The 18,434-nt window shown below is 40.3% G+C and overlaps 2 long non-coding RNA genes across 2 annotated transcripts; one reads left to right on the top strand and one right to left on the bottom strand.

Annotated features, from left to right (window-relative positions):
• The first annotated feature begins 3,455 nt into the window (after positions 1 to 3,455).
• LOC118557288 lies at positions 3,456 to 10,434 on the top strand. Its single transcript, XR_004927774.1, has 2 exons — positions 3,456 to 3,875; positions 8,742 to 10,434. It is a non-coding gene; the product is annotated as an uncharacterized LOC118557288 (long non-coding RNA).
• A 353-nt stretch (positions 10,435 to 10,787) lies between these two features.
• Positions 10,788 to 14,802, bottom strand: LOC105922380. Its single transcript, XR_004927768.1, has 4 exons — positions 14,590 to 14,802; positions 14,431 to 14,459; positions 13,050 to 13,164; positions 10,788 to 10,962 (listed from the first exon to the last, which is right to left on the bottom strand). It is a non-coding gene; the product is annotated as an uncharacterized LOC105922380 (long non-coding RNA).
• Between the last annotated feature and the right edge of the window lie 3,632 nt (positions 14,803 to 18,434).

Here is an 18,434-nt window from a genome sequence, read left to right as displayed (position 1 = left end):
AAAATACGGTAAAATTGCAAAATAATAATTTGGATAACTGAGAACGGTGTGGTTGCAGTGCAATGTTACTGAAAAGGTGCGACGTACCTCAGGGTTGCGGTGTTCCTCCATCTTCTGTATGCAGGTTATAACCTGTCAGATGGAAGCCGGTGTACTGGCAAAGCTCTGTCACTGCTTCCATTTTGTTTTAATATTTTAGAATTAAGACAAAACTGTTTTGTTTCTGTTCAAGATCTGCATTCGGAGATCCAGATTCTGATTTTGGAGTGACAAGAAGAAGACTCACAGATGTGCTGCCGTTCTGAATGATGCACGTATAACCAGGATCAGAGATGTGGAGCCTGGGTTCTGTTACTGTCACGATCCTGGAATTAAATGTAATTTCTCTGAGTGCTCCCAAGTGGACAATTAGCTTAACTAATCAAGCAGCAAGTTTAATCCATCAATTTCACTTTCAGTTTCAAGCAACCTGCTCTCTGAGGGGAGTGATGTGTCTGAGTGAATAACATAGTTTGAAACAGTAATGTTATTATTGGTTTAGTGATGCAATGTTTTAGTCTAAGATGCATTGATTATGTTGCAGCTGACATCTCTGCAGACCCCACACATCCTGCACACAAATTATCAGACTCTTACCTTCAAGGCGACGCTACAGACGCTGTTTTCTAAAACCAGCTTCAACAGAGTCAGTTTCAGAATCAGAATCAGAATCAGATATACTTTAATAATCCCTGAGGGAAATTACTGTTTCAGTACAAACGCCTTGAGACGATTTACTGAGGTCAGGCTGCCAAGGACCCCGCCTTCTCCCCCAGGCTGTCTCCCTGATGAAGACGACCAGAAGAACCAGACCAGTAGCATGCTTATTAGCAGCAATTCAGTCCTCTTTTGTTGAAAATATATATATTTATACATACAAGAAAAATATTTATATTTACCTTTTTTGTATATTGCACATAAAATTTCTTAAAATGTATAAAAAGAACAACAGGACTCAAATTCCTTTTTGTATGAAGCAACTTCTGATTAAACTGATTCTGAAACAAAGTGTCGGTTTGCTTAAAAAAGAAACAATTTTCTGTGATGTTAAAGATTTACATGAACATCATGATAATCGGTTGCATAAATACTGATGTCTGAAAAAATGGACGCAAACAGGTAACAGTAGAAACAATAAAAGATTAATATATGTAGATATGAGTATAAAAATTAGCATCAGCTGTTCAGAATCACATGACACTGCAAAGTAATTTAATTTAAATGAGCCTCAATGGTTAAACCTGGCACATCTACACAAGGGACTGATCCTGATTAACATGCACTGTTCCTCACAAATTAGAGATAAAAAAAGGTTGAACTCAAATAGCAGTTAATTTTATCAAGATTCAACAATGATTATTGTCAGCTTAGTCGTATACGCGCTCACAGATGATGGAAATAACACTCTCAGCAGCAAGTTGTGATATTTAACAAGACAATGTGGAAAATATCACAGTACAAAGCATGTACAAGAACTGGTCAGAAATACAGAGAAAAATGAGAATTAAAATCACAGAGACTGATGGGATTGGTACCATCGCAGAGGTTGGAGAAGTCAGCATGAAGATTAAAACTAAATTAAAGCTAATCAGAAACACAAGAACTGATTTCTGTTGGAGGAAACAAATACCTGATTATGAGACAATAATAGATTTATTTTTCTTTAGGCTCTCAATTGTTTCCTTCTTATCTTATCACCAAAGCAAATTCCTCATATGTGTAAAAATACCGCCTGGCAATAAAGATTATTCTGATTCTTTTAGAATCTCTAACATCCACATGAAAAATCCATGTACAAGAAACAGTAAGTGGTTAGGATATTAATAAACATGAACGGGCCATTGATTTAGACAGCGGCTCATTGTATAAATCTAAAAGTTTAATGTTTAACAAACCGCTACCTTCTGCTGATATGATTTTTTTTCTCTCCTATGGTCAAGATTTATAGTATTGATTGGATAAAATTTATTATTATTAGTAGTATTAGTATTAGTAGTATTAGTAGTAGTAGTAGTAGTAGTAGTATGGAATGAGCACTTACATAAATAAATGTAAATTTTGAGTTTATTCATATATTTGAATAAGAAAAGCAGCCAGTAAATCACTCAGGATCTCCTGTTCTGTGTCCCAGTGAGTTGGCTCCACAGAGCCTTTACATTTGCACAGAACAGGGAAGTGAAGACTCTGTTTCTTTTAAATGTGCTGACATCTCTCTCACAGGTTTAGGAAGCCAACCTTGTAGTTAAAGCCTGTTTGTTGTGGTTGTTTTTCTTTGTAGCGGCTGCTGGAAAGTTTCACCCGTTCAGAGATTATGTGGCGCTATGAACATCATGGAGGCTTGCAGCCATCGTCGCATTCAGGAAGGAGACGGGTTCTGCTGCGACTCAAACCCAGAACAAAAGCTGAAGAGTTTGTGGAGATGCCGCTGAAGCTGGTAGACGCATTATCCTCATCAGCTTGGTCTTGGTCTTGGTCTTGGTCTGGGTCGCTGATGTGTGGACCTTTGCTTTGCAGATAATCAGTTCAATGAAGATGACGATGAAATCACGCCTGATCTGTGGCAGGAAGCCTGCTGGATCGTCATCAGGTAGGTTCACCTGAGAGGTCATGTGCTCTGTCGTTAATAATGTTCAGACACTCATGGGTCACTAAGTGAAGTGGAAGGTGGTTCTGGTAAGCCCGGCAAAGATTCTTTTAAAATCATGTATCCGAAAGCTATCGCTCTTCTCTCCTGACTCTGAAACGATTCTCTGTTCTTTATTAGCCTCCATTTTAAATGTTTCTGTTCTCAGCTCTTATTGTGAAAGGTCTCTCTCTCGGCTCTTATTGTGAAAGGTCTCTCTCTCTCTCGGCTCTTATTGTGAAAGGTTTCTCTGTCGGCTCTTATTTTGAAAGGTTTCTCTCTGAGCTCTTATTTTGAAAGATTTCTCTCTGAGCTCTTATTGTGAAAGGTATCTCTCTCGGCTCTTATTTTGAAAGGTTTCTCTCTGGGCTCTTATTTTGAAAGGTTTCTCTCTGAGCTCTTATTGTGAAAGGTTTCTCTCTGAGCTCTTATTGTGAAAGGTTTCTCTCTCGGCTCTTATTGTGAAAGGTTTCTCTCTCGGCTCTTATTGTGAAAGGTCTCTCTCGGCTCTTATTGTGAAAGGTTTCTCTCTCGGCTCTTATTGTGAAAGTTTTCTCTCTCGGCTCTTATTGTGAAAGGTTTCTCTCTCGGCTCTTATTGTGAAAGTCTCTCTTTCTGCTCTTATTGTGAAAGGTCTCTCTCGGCTCTTATTGTGAAAGGTTTCTCTCTCGGCTCTTGTTTTGAAAGGTTTCTCTCTGAGCTCTTATTTTGAAAGGTTTCTCTCTGAGCTCTTATTGTGAAAGGTGTCTCTCTCAGCTCTTATTTTGAAAGGTTTTTCTCTCGGTTCTTATTGTGAAAGGTTTCTCTCTCGGATCTTATTTAGAAAGGTTTCTCTCTGAGCTCTTATTGTGAAAGGTCTCTCTCTCGGCTCTTATTGTGAAAGGTTTCTCTCTCGGCTCTTATTTAGAAACGTTTCTCTCTGAGCTCTTATTGTGAAAGGTCTCTCTCTCGGCTCTAATTGTGAAAGGTTTCTCTCTCGGCTCTTATTGTGAAAGGTTTCTCTCTCGGCTCTTATTGTGAAAGTCTCTCTTTCGGCTCTTATTGTGAAAGGTTTCTCTCTCGGCTCTTATTGTGAAAGGTTTCCCTCTCGGGTCTTATTGTGAAAGGTCTCTCTCTCGGCTCTTATTTTGAAAGGTTTCTCTCTCGGCTCTTATTGTGAAAGGTTTCTCTCTGAGCTCTTATTGTGAAAGGTCTCTCTCTCTCGGCTCTTATTGTGAAAGGTTTCTCTCTCGGCTCTTATTCAATTCAATTCAATTTCAATTTTATTTATATAGCGCCAAATCATGAAACATGTAATCTCAAGGCACTTTACAAAGTCAAGTTCAATCATATTATACAGATTGGGTCAGATTATACAGATTGGTCAAAAATGTCCTATATAAGGAAACCAGTTGATTGCATCAAAGTCCCGACAAGCAGCATTCACTCCTGGGGAACCGTAGAGCCACAGGAAGAGTCATCTGCATTGTACATGGCTTTGCTGCAATCCCTCATACTGAGCAAGCATGAAGCGACAGTGGGAAGAAAAACCACCCATTAACGGGAAGGAAAAACCTCCGGCAGAACCGGGCTCAGTATGAACGGTCATCTGCCTCGACCGACTGGGGTTACAGAAGACAGAACAGAGACACAACAAGAGAAACAAAAAAGCACAGAAGCACACATTGATCTAGTAATCTGTTCTACATTAGATGGTAGTAGCGGGTGAGCCGTCTTCTCTGGATGATGTCACAGTTAACAGAACGCCAGACCAGGTGTACCTACTATGAAGAAAAAGAGAGAGAGCAAAAAGTTAAAAGCTGAAATGACGACAGTCATTTCAATGTAATACAATGCAAAACTGGAGAACAGTAGACTGAAGAACAGTAGAAATCAGTAGAGTGAGAAAATTAGACCCTGATGTCCTCCAGCAGCCTAAGTCTATAGCAGCACAACTATAGAGATAGCTCAGGGTAACATGAGCCACTTTAACTATAAGCTTTGTCAAAAAGGAAAGTTTTAAGATTAGTCTTAAAAGTAGACGGGGTGTCTGCCTCACGGACCAAAACTGGGAGTTGGTTCCACAGGAGAGGAGCCTGATAGCTAAAGGATCTGCCTCCCATTCTACTTTTAGAGACTCTAGGAACCACCAGCAGACCTGCAGTCTGAGAGCGAAGTGCTCTGTTAGGAACATACGGGGTGATCAGAGCTCTGATATATGATGGAGTTTGATTATTAAGGGCTTTATACGTTAGAAGAAGAATTTTAAATTCTATTCTTGATTTAACAGGAAGCCAATGAAGGGAAGCTAAAACAGGAGAAATATGATCCCTCTTGTTGATTTTCATCAGAACTCTTGCCGCAGCATTTTGAATCAGCTGAAGACTTCGAACTGCATTTTGTGGACTTCCTGATAGTAAAGAATTACAATAGTCCAGCCTTGAAGTAACAAATGCATGGACTAGTTTTTCAGCATCACTCCTGGACAGAATGTTTCTAATTTTGGCGATATTCCTGAGGTGAAAAAGGAAACTCTGGAAACCTGTTTAATGTGGGATTTAAATGACATGTCTTGGTCGAAAACAACACCAAGATTTTTAACTTTATTACCAGAGGCCAAGTTAATGCCATCCAGATTAAGGGATTGATTAAGAACTTTATTTTTTGAAGACTCTGGCCCAAAGATAACAACTTCTGTCTTGTCAGAATTTAAGTGCAGGAAATTTAAAGTCATCCAGCTTTTGATGTCATCAAGACATGACTGCAGTCGAAGTAACTGATTGGATTCATCAGGATTTATGGATAAATATAGCTGAGTGTCATCAGCATAACAGTGGAAATTAATCCCATGCTGTCTGATAATTTTGCCAATGGGAAGCATATATATAGTAAATAGAATTGGTCCAAGGACTGAACCCTGTGGTACTCCACAAGTGACCCTAGAATTTGAGGAAGATTTATTATTAACATGAACAAACTGGAATCTGTCCGACAGATAAGATTTAAACCAGCCTAAGGCTTTCTCCTTAACCCCTACAGTATGCTCAAGTCTTTGTAGGAGAATATTGTGATCGACTGTATCAAATGCAGCACTGAGATCTAACAGGACAAGTATAGACACAAGTCCATTATCTGAGGCCATGAGAATATCTTTAGTGACCTTCACCAGAGCTGTTTCAGTGCTATGATGAGCTCTGAAGCCTGACTGAAACTCCTCAAGTAGGTCATTACTTTGTAAATGTTCACATAGTTGATTAGCAACTACTTTCTCAAGAATTTTAGATAAGAAAAGAAGATTAGATATAGGTCTGTAATTTACTAACTCATCTTGATCAAGAGATGGTTTCTTAAGTAAAGGTTTAATAACAGCTACTTTAAAAGCCTGTGGTACATATCCATTTACCAAGGATAGATTAATCATGTCTAAAATAGGACCACTGATCAGAGGGAATACCTCCTTAAACAACTTGGTTGGGATTGGGTCTAACATACAGGTAGAAGGTTTAGATGAAGCTAAAATTTTAGATAGCTCAGAAAGCTCTACTGCTTTTAAACAGTTCAGACACTGCGCAGATTCTAAAGATTCCTCCAACGCTGCCTCACTTACTGAGGACGAGGTAATCATGTTTGGGAGGATGCCAATTATTTTATTTTTAATGGAATCAATTTTATTTATGAAGAATCCCATGAAATCATTACTACTGAGAGCTAAGGGAATGGATGGATCAACAGAGCTGTGGCTCTGGGTAAGTTTGGCAACTGTACTGAAGAGAAATCTAGGATTATTCTTATTCTCCTCAATTAATGATGAAAAATATGCTGCTCTAACTCTGCGAAGGGTCTTGTTATACAACAATAGACTGTTCTTCCAGATTAAGTAGGATTCCTCTTGGTGTGTAGAGCGCCAATTTTCTCTCCAATTTCCTAACATTGTGCTTCAAGGAACGCAGCTCTGAATTAAACCAGGGAGCCAGCTTCCTGTGAATAATCACCTTCTTTTTCAAGGGAGCTACATTGTCTAATGCAGAACGCAATGACGAAGTCATACCGTTTACAAAGATATCTATTTGTGAATTGGAAGAAACAACATTGCTGCCATCTACAGGGCATTTCTGCAATACGGAGGATATTGAAAAGGGGACAGACTCTTTAAGTTTTGATACAGCATTATCCGATAAAGATCTACTATAATGGAACCCTCATTTGGGGGTGGAGAACTCAGTTAGATTAAACTCAAATGTTATTAAAAAATGATCAGATAGGACAGGGTTGTGAGGAAATACTGTTAATTTTTCACAATCAATGCCATATGTCAGCACAAGGTCTAAAGTATGGAGCCAAGAGTGCGTCGGTTTATGCACATTTTGAGCAAAACCAATTGAATCTAGGATAGTTTTAAAGGCTACACTAAGGTTATCACATTCTGTGTCAACATGGATGTTAAAATCACCCACTATAATAGCCTTATCAGTATTTAACACCAAATCAGATAAGAAATCTGACAACTCATCCAAAAACTGAGTGTAAGGGCCTGGTGGACGATACAAAACAACAAACAGAAGAGGTTTTATTGCTTTGCAGTTTGGATGAGGGAAACTGAGGGTTAAATGTTCAAAAGAACTGTAGTTATTAATTGGCCTGGGACTAATTAATAAATCAGACTGAAAGATGGTTGCCACTCCTCCTCCTCTTCCCACAGATCTGGGAATGTGGAAATTTGAATAATTGGAGGGAGTTGACTCATTTATACTAACGTAGTCCTCTTGTAGCCAGGTTTCTGTGAGACAAAACAAATCAATCTGTTTATCAGAAATCAATTCGTTAACTAACAAAGTCTTTGGAGGGAGAGACCTTATATTTAATAGACCACATTTAATTGTTTTATTTTTAGGTTCAAGGTGAACCGTATTGATTTTTATTAGGTTTTTATGATTTGTTCCTTTTAGATAAGTTTTTGATCTGTTAAGTTTTGGCCGTGGGAAAGACACCGTCTCAATAGGATAATGGATGGGTAACAGTACAGAAGCTGCAGAGAGGTGTGTTAAACTACGGCTCTGCTTCCTGGTCTGGACCCTGGGTTGTCAGCATTTAGAAGAACTAATAAATCCGGCCAGATTCCTAGAAAGAAGAGCAGCACCCTCCAAAGTAGGATGGATGCCGTCTCTCCGGATCAGACCAGGTTTTCCCCAGAAAGTTCTCCAGTTATCAATGTAGCCCACGTCGTTTTCAGGACACCACCTAGACAACCAGCGGTTGAATGATGACATGCGGCTAAACATGTCATCACTTGTCAAATCAGGCAGGGGACCAGAGAAAATTACGGAGTCCGACATAGTTTTAGCAAACTCACAAACCGAAGCAACACCAACTTTGGTGACCTCTGATCGGCGTGACCGGGTGTCATTACCGCCAGCGTGAATAACAATCTTACTGTATTTACGCTTATCCTTAGCCAGCAGTTTTAGGTAAGATTCTATGTCGCCCGTTCTGGCCCCTGGCAGGCATTTAACTATGGTCCCTGGTGTCTCTGGTGCCACGTTTCTGACTATTGAGCTCCCAATAACCAGGATCGGCTTCTCAGCGGGTGTGTCGCTGAGTGGGGAAAATTTGTTTGAAACGCAGACGGGTTGGTGGTGAACTGGGGGCTGAAATCTAGAGCTATGCTTCCTACGAACTGTCACCCAGCCGGCCTGCTTACCCGGCTGCTCGGGTGCTTCTGGAGGACCACTAAGTGAACTAACGCTAGGTCTATGTGGCTCCGCGCTAGCAGAGGGGCGGCTATCAGCTGGTCTTTCCATAGCATGGAGCCGGGACTCTAATTCTGACACCCTCGCCTCCAAAGCTACAAAAACACTACATTTATTACAAGTACCATTATCACTAAAGGAGGCAGAGGAATAGCTAAACATCTGACACAGAGAGCAGGAGATAGGGGGAGACTTAGTCAGAGACGGAGAAGCTGAAGTAATAGTAGGAGAGGAAGCCATTGTGGAGCTAAAGCTAGGCTAGGCTAAAGCTAGGCTAGCGCCCTTCTACCACGCCAAGAGAGCAAACCGTGAAACACGAGGAGTTCCCAAGCGTGATGTGCAGCAACAGAAAGGTGAAAGGTTTCTCTCTCGGCTCTTATTGTGAAAGGTTTCTCTCTCGGCTCTTATTTAGAAAGGTTTCTCTCTGAGCTCTTATTGTGAAAGGTTTCTCTCTCGGCTCTTATTGTGAAAGGTCTCTCTCTCGGCTCTTATTGTGAAAGGTTTTCCTCTCGGCTCTTATTGTGAAAGGTCTCTCTCGGCTCTTATTGCGAAAGGTTTCTCTCTCGGCTCTTATTGCGAAAGGTCTGTTTCCTCTCAGCTCTTATTGTGAAAGGTCTGTTTTCTCTCAGCTCTTATTGTGAAAGGTCTGTTTCCTCTCAGCTCTTACTTTGACAAGAAGGGTCTGGTGCGGCAGCGCCACAGACAAACTACACCTATGACCTGGATCTATGCGAGACTGCTGATAAAGGGATGGTATGTATGCTACAACAAGGACATCTTAACCCATGTTTAACCGGAGACGAGGTGTTATGTGATTGGACTCATGAACCAGCTAGAGAAACAATAAAGAGTCATCCTCAATTACCTCAGGTGCCTTTCGTTGGGTGTTTTGATGTATACATCTGAAGTTGGAATAACGTGACCTATCAATTAACCAATTTCACTATCTCCCTGGATTGGTTCAAATGCGCATTGAATCAGTCTACAGAACTAAATCGCTTAATTGAATCACACAGGTCCAACATTTCCAGCTTAAAGGTGTCTACATTTATGGCCCAAGGACAGGTTCTGCATGCGGCTACGTTAATGGTGCAATCATCTGCACATCATTGGTGGGACATTTTTAATGGAATGTCTGTTACTGCTCGAAACTATGTCGTACCTCCCTTGCTTTTGCTCATTATTGTTATTATAGTGTTAACCTTATGTAATGTTTGCACCTGTATAATCAAAAGTGGTTTTGGGACGGAAAGAATAACTTTAAAAAAGACCTTGGGGACAGTTTTTCTAAAATTAGGTTTTCCCAAAATTAGGATTGTCAAAGACCAAGGGGTGGAGTGATATATTAAAGAATTGTTTTTGCTCTTTAACAATGTATTATGGGAAAACCTGCTCAGTTTTATAACTTTTAATATTATGGGAAGACTGGTCAGTTAAATAAATAAGAGAGAGGACTGGCCAGTTCACACATTGATGATTGCTGTTGTGGTGTTCGCACCTGAGTTCACATGAAACTAAGAACCACATGTGTTATTGTGTTATAATTTGTTTTAACTTGTGGTGGGAACTTATGACAATGTGTTGTGGGAAAGACTGATTCTGTATTCCTTATTTTGTTTATATTTGCTGTATTCTGAGTGCACTCATATTATTTTGCTTCGCACACTGCTGAAATGCTGGGAACGGGTCCTGTTTGGGAAACATGCTTAGGGAGGCAGGGCAGCTGTGGAGGGAGAAATGGCCACTCTCGCTCCACATCTGACTCTTTGTTTACAAGTATATAAAGAGGAGACTGCCCTCAGCCCAGGGAGTCTGCCGTGAGTTCGTGTGTGGAATACCGGCATCGTGAACGCTGATCTTAACCTCGGACTGAGGGCTCCCAGTTCGTGTCAATGGTAAGAGCTGATTCTGAGAATCTGTTGAGCGTCACGTTTGTTTGAAAGCTTGTTGCTTTATTGCCTGCTACTTTGCGGGTGTGAAGAGCTAATTGTTTTGATGTGCTGTATTCTGTGGGGAATAATAATAAATGTGTGCCTTATATTCTAACAGAAACAGTGTTTGAGTCCTTATTTGTGTTTGCCGATCTCTCCCGATCTTGAAATAAACATTTCATAAAACATACGACTTACAGTCATAGTGACGTAGATCCGTCTGTGACTTCATGCACATCTTTATATATTAAATTAAACACAATTTCACAAGACAAATCAGTCCAGTTTATATTTGTAAGTGATGCACATTATTCCAAACATTCAAGAAGTGACGATGTAAAAATGAAACATTACTCAGAAGAAAAGAATGTCTTTATTCGTGAAAAAGATGAATGAAAAAGGTTTACAGAAAAATGAAAACATAACAATGTTTCTAATGCAGTATTTATCAAATAGGAGCACATATGGCTGCATTCACTAGTGTGCATGTTTGAATGCTACATGCTAAAAGCTACATTCAGCAGGAATTCATGTGTGGTGATGACATCAGGAAGCAACAGGATGGCGTCATCAGTAAACGTTGTGATGAAGTCATCTTCAGCACTCCTCATATCTCACAATCCAGATGTCAACATTGTGCGTCCTGAGGAGAAATAACAAACATTTTTATGTCATGTTTTAAGTTGTTCTAAAGGTTTAATTGTCTGTTAGATCTGATTCATTAAAATTACAATTGTTGCATTTTTGCTTTAATATTTTTTTAATCTTTATTTTGTTTATTTTTTGTCTCTACTCAAATTCTGTGAATGTCTGAATGTATTTTTGTTCTATTTTGGACCTCCTGGAGGAGCGCAGACTGGTGACTAACATGTTTGGGCCCATAAACCTGAATGTTACTCAACATTTCTGTTATTTTCCGTTATCTAACCCAACCAGCAGATTCTGAGGTCTGAGTTCTCTCTTCCAACAGACGCTGAGCAGAACTGGGTGGGAACCAGGCAGGTGTGCTGGTACTGAAGCCAGATGTTTTACACAGGAACCAATCAGAGTCTGATTAAAGCTTGTTCCTGTTGGAAGCTGAAGATTGTCCCTCTGATCAGATCTCTGAGCTCAGCATCATCCAGGCTGTCTGAACATCTGGGTTCCTCCTCTCATCACTGGGATCAGAGTCCAAACCAACCAGAATATGTTTTCTGGACCAGTGCGGGGTCTGGAAGGCCCAAAATGAAAGGAGACGTTTACAGTAGCGCCTCCTGGTGGACTGGATGTTTTTTTTTTTTAGATCAAATTGGATTTAAAACGGACTGAAACCTTCTCTGATGTCCAACAGGACTCACCTGCAGCCTGGAATTGTGTCGTCTGCATAGTGATGGTAGCTGGTAATGTTTTATTATCTGAGCTAGAGGAGCATGTAGATATAGAACAGGAGGAACCCAGGATGGAACCTTGGAGAACCCCACATGTGATTATTGTCGTCTCTGATGTAAAGTTACCTGCTGACACTAAAAGTGCTTTAAGTAGGATTTAAACCAGTGGAGAGCTGTAGCAGGAAGTTCTCTCTTTATAGACGTCATGTGAACCTGGAGTTTAGTCTTTCTCCACCTGCGTTCAGCTTTTCCACTCTCCCTTTTTTCACTTCTAACCACGGAGATTATTTCTCACCAGGAACAACCTTCTCTTTAACTGGAGCGATGCAGTCAGTGATGTCTGAAACGTTCTCGTATACCGGCAGCGTTTCTTTGAGATGACTTTAGACCAGCTCTGCCCACCGGACTCAACAATCAAAGCAGAAAAACTCTGGACGCCTGTCTGAATAAGATCAGTCAGTTTTCCATCTCGTATGTGACTTAAATAGTTCTTATTTGGAGCGCTACATATATTTGAATAAGAAAAGCAGCCAGTAAATCACTCAGGATCTCCTGTTCTGTGTCCCAGTGACTTGGCTCCATAGAGCAGAGGTGTCAAACATACGGCCCGCGGGCCAGATCTGGCCCGCCGAACAATTTAGTCCGGCCCTGTGGCTAAATGCATTATCATTATTAAAAAAATATATATATATATATTTTTTTTTTTTTTCCAGTGTCCTGTCTGGCAATGTGGCAATAAGATGCCACAAAGAGCTCATCAGATTTGACTTTCACAAGTGGACAAGATAAAAGGAAGAGAATGATAAAACAATTATTGAAAAAAACATGTACTTCGTTTAATTGAAAATATGCAGTTCCTATATTGTCCACGAGGGGCGCTGTGTTTTAATCAGCAGATTAAGCTTCAGGTGTGGAAAAATTTAAATAATTTCTTAATTTTTATGTGTTTGATGTATTTTGTCATGCAGAACAGTGTTTTTAAGTTCCAAAAAATTTGAATAAATGTTTTTCAACATTGTATAATCACTGTGATCAGTTCTTATGCATAATGCACAAGTAAATGTTTAACTGAGTAAAAGTATTGTTGAAATTGCACATACTTTTCTTAAAAACGCTGAGGTTATTCATAATATATTGTGTAAAAGTGAAATTAACTTAATATAAAAATCAACAACAAGTCCACATTTATTAGTTCTATATAATCTTGCAATGAGTTTACTCGTGTGGCCCTCTTGAGATCAGATTAAGCTGAATGCGGCCCCTCAACCAAAATGAGTTTGACACCCCTGCCATAGAGCCTTTACGTTTGCACAGAACAGGAAAGTAAAGACGCTGTTTCTGTGTCATGAGGCGTCGTACTCACAGTCGGTAGATGCACAGCGCGCACTCGTTGGGGTAAGTGACGCCGTCGCTGCCGCACAACGGAGAGTAAATCTCAGAGGACAAGCATCAGTGGGGCTCATCCCCTTACAGTTGGGCTGCAGGGCAGAGCAGTCACACGTTAACAAGCTGACATCAACATCACAGTAACATCCTTTAACATTACGCACCAGCAGCCAAACTATGGACACAGTGTTAGAACTACAGGATTAGGGTTTATGATCCTGGAGGCCCGTGTGGGGCCAAGGTCACACTCAGAGTGCCAGAAGATGAATCTGTTCTTTTAAATGTGCTGACATCTCTCTCACAGGTTTAGGAAGCCAACCTTGTAGTTAAAGCCTGTTTGTTGTGGTTGTTTTTCTTCGTAGCGGCTGCTGGAAGGTTTCACCCGTTCAGAGATTATGTGGCGCTATGAACATCATGGAGGCTTGCAGCCATCGTCGCATTCAGGAAGGAGACGGGTTCTGCTGCGACTCAACCCCAGAACAAAAGCTGAAGAGTTTGTGGAGATGCCGCTGAAGCTGGTAGACGCATTATCCTCATCAGCTTGGGCTGAAAGGCCACTCAGAGAAGAAGAAGCCATCACTCCATCAACCAGATTAAAGTTTTCAAACCCCTCAGCGTCAAAGAGTTTATTTTAGAGCTATATCCTCTGGTCTGATGAATCTAAAGGTGTTTGGATGTAATGACCATGGTTAGATTTGGAGAAAAAAGGAGGCAGCTTGAAGTCTGAGAACATCATCCCAACAGTGACGCACGGAGGAGGCAGCATCACGCTGTGCACCATGTTTGACCCAGATAAACGGCACCAAGAGGAACAATGAGAGCATCTCATGACCTCAGGCAGGACGCTGAAGCTTGGGGCTAACTGTCCCAGAGAAGATGTTTGGGTGGAGCTGAAAAGGTGTGTGTGAGCCAGGAGGCCTAGAAACTGGACCCAGTTCTGCCGGTTCAGTCAGGAGGCGTTGGCCCAAATTCCTCTAAACTGTTGTGAAAATGTTATGAAAGAAACCCAGAACGTTTGACCCAAATCAGACAGGTTAAAGACCGGCTCTACCAAATGCTCAGGAGAAAAACTTCAGAATTTCAAGAATGCAATGAAATAAACGTAAGAAAAATATCTTTCCATATTCTGACATTTAGCAAAGAGAAATGGTTTTGGTAAAGTTTAGTCTGATCTAATGTCCTTTTCATACGGTGGATCCAAACATCGGGTTTTATTGTGATGCAGCGACAGGATGGAGGAAACCTGCAGAACGCTTCGCATGGAGATGGAAACATCTCGCTCCAACAATGAAACTGTTTCACATTTCTTCCTCTTATTTATAAAAGGATTTAATCTCTGAAAGGTTTTTGTCTCTTACCCTCCAGGGTCTATATCTGTCCTCAGCACCTGAAAAACACATTTGATGGCTTTACACCCACATTATATGCACCTTGTTTGCTAAATACAGCTTTTTGATTAAAATCACTTCATTTTAGCAAATAGAACATCTTAAACGATTCAGACGATATGATTTTACCTGCGCAGAAGAAAAGTGCCAGAAAGATGAGCACAAGAGTCTTCAGAAACATCTTGGATGAAAGTTTATCCTGAAGTGAGCAACCGTGTCGTCTGCTAAGCTGCTGGTTTATCTGAGCACAGGTCCGGCGCTTTCTGCCTTTTACGAGTGCAGTGTTGTTGTGTGAAACAACGTGAGCCTCTGTTGTTGTGACGGCTGCTGCGCTCTTTTATACGGGACTTAATCTGTGGATCAACATTCTGTCTGCGGTGAAATGTTGCTGAGCGAGTGCAAAAATGTGAGAAGATTGATGAGGAGTGACAGAAAGACAAGTCTGGCTGGAACCAGGTCAGAAACATGCCAGAAAGATTCAAAAACATGAAGGATCTTTGTCTTTGTGAGGTTTTATACAGCAACAAATATGTGCAACAGACACAACACTATCTATTTCTGGAAATAATCCAGGCTAAACTAAAGAAGAAAACATTTGATATGTTTTTACAGACTTAAGATACTTTTTAAAACAGTCAACTTTTTAGTTGACTGTTTTAAAAATACGGTAAAATTGCAAAATAATAATTTGGATAACTGAGAACGGTGTTTCCACTGCCAGGAAAACCTGAATCCTCCGGTCAATACATAGATCCAGCAGTAATGGATGCTGAATGTTTACTAGAGGTAATGAACAAAACTGTTCCAACTACCAACTGTTCACATTGGACAAAATTTACCCTTTGGCTACAGCACAAGAACAAAACTTTTTGTTCTTGAATCGGCATTGAATCAGCATCTTGCTGGTGGTGTTCTATCTACAAGAATATGGAAATCACATTCATTACAATGTGCAACCACTAGGAAATTGGACACAGAGTGTTTTTGAAGCAGTACATGGACAACTGGCTGCGACTTCACTCATGGCTTTTCACAATAGAATTGCTCTAGACATGTTACTGGCAGAAAAAGGAGGAATCTGTGCAATTTTTGGTGAGCGACGTTGTACTCTTATTCCAAACAACACAGCCTCAGACGGCAGTCTCACTGTCGCCCTGGAAGGCCTACGGTCACTGAATGGTAAAATGAAGGAGCATTCCGGCGTGGACACGTCCATGTGGGACTCATGGTTGGATGGTTTTGGAGAATACCGCACCCTTATTTCACCAGTGCTTGTGTCCACAGCTGTGTTTGCCGCCATCTTGACCCTTTGTGGGTGCTGGTGCATCCCATTTCTTCGAGGTTTAACGCAGCAGTTAATAACTACTGCAATAGCTCCTCCGCAGGAACAGTATCCTCTTTTTGCTCCCAGTGACCATGCAGATGACCAGGAAGAAGAAGACAATTGTAACAGAAAATGTTATTTGTCGACCATGTGTGAACTCACAACCCCTCCAGTGTACGTGGTAATGTTGCTGTTACTCCATCATCTAGCAGCCGGAAATCGTCGATGAAGTGGCTGTTTAGTGACAATTGTAATAGTATTTTTCATCTGACATTATACACCATAAACAGGGGGGAATGTTGAGATTAATGTTTATACTTCATTAATCGATTTATCTTGTTATGATGTAGTAATGTAAGCTTCTGATATAATCATATTACTCACATGATAGATTAATCATGTCCCCTGTGATGAAACAGAAGACACTCTGTTTGTCCCTTCCTGAAACAAGAAGACTCAGCTACAAGATTATGTGCTGACTGAACGTGATTACTCAGCTGTGTATCTTTGTGGACAACTGAGGCTGTAAACTATCTGTTCCCCACCCCTCAGTACAGCCTCAGTCATTGTAACTAGGGACACGCCCCTTTCTTAATAAAATCGAGGAGAACGTTGAGAGCGACAGAGTGGGCAGGAGATTGTAACTGTGCGGTCTTCTTCCTACTCTCCTTGAGAACCAAACCAAACTAATTGCCTTTGTGTCTTTCTTTCCCTGTTTGTATGATGTTCTAGGTGTTTAGACCTGACAATATGTTTTTACAGACTTAAGATACTTTTTAAAACAGTCAACTTTTTAGTTGACTGTTTTAAAAATACGGTAAAATTGCAAAATAATAATTTGGATAACTGAGAACGGTGTGGTTGCAGTGCAATGTTACTGAAAAGGTGCGGCGTACCTCAGGGTTGCGGTGTTCCTCCATCTTCTGTATGCAGGTTATAACCTGTCAGATGGAAGCCGGTGTACTGGCAAAGCTCTGTCACTGCTTCCATTTTGTTTTAATATTTTAGAATTAAGACAAAACTGTTTTGTTTCTGTTCAAGATCTGCATTCGGAGATCCAGATTCTGATTTTGGAGTGACAAGAAGAAGACTCACAGATGTGCTGCCGTTCTGAATGATGCACGTATAACCAGGATCAGAGATGTGGAGCCTGGGTTCTGCTACTGTCACGATCCTGGAATTAAATGTAATTTCTCTGAGTGCTCCCAAGTAGACAATTAGCTTAACTAATCAAGCAGCAAGTTTAATCCATCAATTTCACTTTCAGTTTCAAGCAACCTGCTCTCTGAGGGGAGCGATGTGTCTGAGTGAATAACATAGTTTGAAACAGTAATGTTATTATTGGTTTAGTGATGCAATGTTTTAGTCTAAGATGCATTGATTATGTTGCAGCTGACATCTCTGCAGACCCCACACATCCTGCACACAAATTATCAGACTCTTACCTTCAAGGCGGCGCTACAGACGCTGTTTTCTAAAACCAGCTTCAACAGAGTCAGTTTCAGAATCAGAATCAGAATCAGATATACTTTAATAATCCCTGAGGGAAATTACTGTTTCAGTACAAACGCCTTGAGACGATTTACTGAGGTCAGGCTGACAAGGACCCCGCCTTCTCCCCCAGGCTGTCTCCCTGATGAAGACGACCAGAAGAACCAGACCAGTAGCATGCTTATTAGCAGCAATTCAGTCCTCTTTTGTTGAAAATATATATATTTATACATACAAGAAAAATATTTATATTTACCTTTCTTGCATATTATGCTTAAAATCTCCTAAAATGTCTAAAAAGAAGAACAGAACTCAAATTCTTTGTTGTATGAAGCAACTTCTGATTAAACTGATTCTGAAACAAAGTGCCGGTTTGCTTAAAAAAGAAAAAAATGTCAGTGATGTTAAAGTTTTACATGAATATGATGATAATCTGTTGCATAAATACTGATATCTGACAAAATGGACGCAAACAGGCAACAGTAACAATAAAAGATTAGAATATGCAGATATGAGTATAAAAATTAGAATCAGCTGTTCAGAATCACATGACACTGCAAAGTAATTTAATTTAAATGAGCCTCAATGGTTAAACCTGGCACATCTACATAAGGGGCTGATCCTGATTAACATGCACTGTTCCTCACAAATTAGAGATAAAAAAAAGGTTGAACTCAAATAGCAGTGAATTTTATCAAGATTGAACAATGATTATTGTCAGCTTAGTCGTATACGCGCTCACAGATGATGGAAATAACACTCTCAGCAGCAAGTTGTGATATTTAACAAGACAATGTGGAAAATATCACAGTACAAAGCATGTACAAGAATTGGTCAGAAATACAGAGAAAAATTAGAATTAAAATCACAGAGACTGATGGGATTGGTACCATCGCAGAGGTTGGAGAAGTCAGCATGACGATTAAAACTAAATTAAAGCTAAGCAGAAACACAAGAACTGATCAATCCAGCAGGTTTCTGTTGGAGGAAACAAATACCTGATTATGAGACAATAATAGATTTAACAGTTTCTTTAGGCTCTCGATTGATTCCTTCTTATCTTATCATCAATGCAAATTCCTCATATGTGTAAAAATACCGCCTGGCAATAAAGATTATTCTGATTCTTTTAGAATCTCTAACATCCACATGAAAAATC

This window comes from Fundulus heteroclitus, chromosome 23 (genome assembly GCF_011125445.2).
Source record: "Fundulus heteroclitus isolate FHET01 chromosome 23, MU-UCD_Fhet_4.1, whole genome shotgun sequence".
NCBI lineage: Eukaryota > Metazoa > Chordata > Actinopteri > Cyprinodontiformes > Fundulidae > Fundulus > Fundulus heteroclitus.
This window is presented reverse-complemented; position numbering and strand designations above follow the sequence as displayed.